Here is a 2566-nt window from a genome sequence, read left to right as displayed (position 1 = left end):
CGCCCCACAGCCTGCCCTACACCGCCGGGCCGCCGCCAGCGAGCAGCGGCAGCCCGCCCCCTGCTCCGTCACTTCCAGCGCTCCCGGTGGCGGCTTGCGGCCCCACAGCGCCCCATAGCGCCCACAGGGCCCTAATAGCGCCCACAGGGCTCACACAGTGCCCCACAGCACACACAGGGCCCCCATAGTCCCCACAGAGCTCACACAGTGCCCCACAGAGTCCCCCCGCAGCGCCCCGAAGTCCCCACAGAGCCCCCGCCCGCCTCGGTGTGGGCCAAAAGATGCCTGCGCTTGACCAAAAAGTTTGATGTTAGTCCATAAAACAGCCCGGTGGTGTTGCACGAAGGGGGGTCTGGCGCTGAGCAGCCTCACCTGGGCTATGGCACGGTGACAGGGGGCACCCTAAATGCACCTAAACCCCTAAACCGTCTGGGTTAAGCACCAGAAAATGGCATAAAATCGTATCAAAGAGTGGCTCGGGATGGAAGGGACCTCAAAAATCAGCTCGTTCCCTTGCCAGAGGCAGGGACAGCACCCACCAGGTCAGGCTGGCCAAATCTTCCAGCCTGGCCTTGAGCACCTCCAGGGATGGGGCAGCCACAGCTTCTCCTGGCAACCTGTGCCAGGGCCGCACCGCCCTCTGAGTGACGAATTTCTTCCTAAACTCTAATCTAAATCTCCCCTCTTTCAGTTTAAAACCATTCCCCCTTGTTCCTGTCATTATCTGAGCAAAAAGTTACTCCCCCTCTCTTTTATAAGCCCCCTTTAAGTACTGTAAAGCCATAATGAGATCACCCCAGAGCCTTCTCTTCTTTAGGCTGAGCATCCCCAGCTCTTTTTTTTTTTTTTTTTTTTTTTTTGTAGGAGCAGTGCTAAAAAAAAAAAAAATAAAGGTCTGAGCTGTGATGGGCAGCCCAGCCCTGCTGGGCATCGTTAGCAGCCTGCACCCAGGCACTGATTGGGGTGGGATGGGGCTGGGAGTGCCCTGAGAAGGGCTGGGGACAGTCCTGAGAGAGAGGAAGGTGGTGTGGCAGCTGGGGGCTCCTGCAGGAAGGTGAGGAGGATATTAAAAATGTTTTTGGAGTCAGGGTGGGATGGGGTACGTGTGGTGTGTTCAGAGGTGCCCTGGCTGCAAAATGGGGGGGGGCATAGGGGACAAATCCCCATTTTGATGCCACCATGAGGGGCAGTGGGGTGTTCGCTTGTCCTAAGGGGGTTTGTGTTGTGTGATCAAACTCTGAGGGGCAGCTTGGGGCTGATAAAACCCCCTGACTAAAGTGACCTCATAATTGTAGCTTTTGGTTCCTACGTGGTGTGCGCTGGCAGCTCTTTTCATGATGTGAGCAGCAAAGGGGAAAAAGAAAGACAAAACAAAATCATCAACCAAACAACAATAAAATAAAATAAATAAACAAAACCAGGGGCAGGGAATGCTCCTGGCCTGCAGCTCAGCAGGTGCTGGGCTGGGTTTGGGGTTGCTGTGGTGGGGGTCAGCCCAGCAGGAGCTGTGTGTCTGGGGTTGTGCTGTGCTCTTTGTTTCTGGTGCATACCCATCTCTGCTTCCACACGTTGTGGTGTAAATGCTGTAACAGAATGGTACGTTAGATGGGTGGGAGTAAATGATGAAGCAGATCTGATTTTTTTTGGCAAGTGAACGAAATGCTGGTCACGCGAATCTTGTCACCTCCTTGGCATGCTCAGAAGTGCAGGTGTGCAATGGAGAGCTTGAGCTCTCTGGACAGGTGGGGATTAGCACAGCTGAACCCAATTTCTGAACCCAATGAATTGGCAGAGTCCAATTTCTCCTGCTCTACTGCTAAACACCTAAAGGCCCCAGCATAAGTGATACTGGAGCACTGCATGCTTACAGCTTTACAGTGCCTCAGCTTCCCCTGTGCAGCAGGAGCAGTGCTTGCCCTGTCCATGGGTACGTCTTCCTTGATAGGCTGCAGGACTTCTGGCTGTGAGATTTCTGAGACTGCTGGCTGTTGCTTTTCTCTGTTTCTCCTTAAAATATTTCAAGTGTGCTCAGCAGAGCTGGGGGTGAGCCTGAGGGGTGCATCGCAGTGCTTGGGAGATACTAAATACATCTCTGCTCTGAATCGCACCTGCTGGGGCACAAACCCTGTAATTCCTCCTACTTTCTCCTGATACCTTTGTGCTGCTGAAGGATTGCAGCCTGTGGCTGAGGCCTCTGAATCAGAAGAGCACACACAGTGCAGCTTTTGCAGGCTTCGACATTGAGCTGCCAGCCCTTACTGTAGGGTATGGGAGTTGGGGGATGGCGAGGTGCTGGAGTGAATGCTGTGGTGTTTTAATCAGGCCCCCAGCAGTGACAAATGGCCCCGTTACACACCGTGAGCTGCTTTTTATTGCAGTGGGTCTGTCTGCAGGCTGGAGCTCCTCCGTGCCACGTAACCACATGGAGAAAGGGACCCGCAGGGAGCCGTTGTTCTTCCATGGTGGAAGTTGAGCTGGGAAGCATGGCCAATTAAAAGAGATTAATATATAACCTGTAAAAACTGAGGAATCAGACAGCTAATTATTAATGGATAAATGCAGAACA

Source organism: Aythya marila, assembly GCF_965140915.1.
Source record: "Aythya marila genome assembly, chromosome: 23".
Lineage (NCBI taxonomy): Eukaryota > Metazoa > Chordata > Aves > Anseriformes > Anatidae > Aythya > Aythya marila.
Note: the sequence above shows the minus strand (reverse complement) of the source record.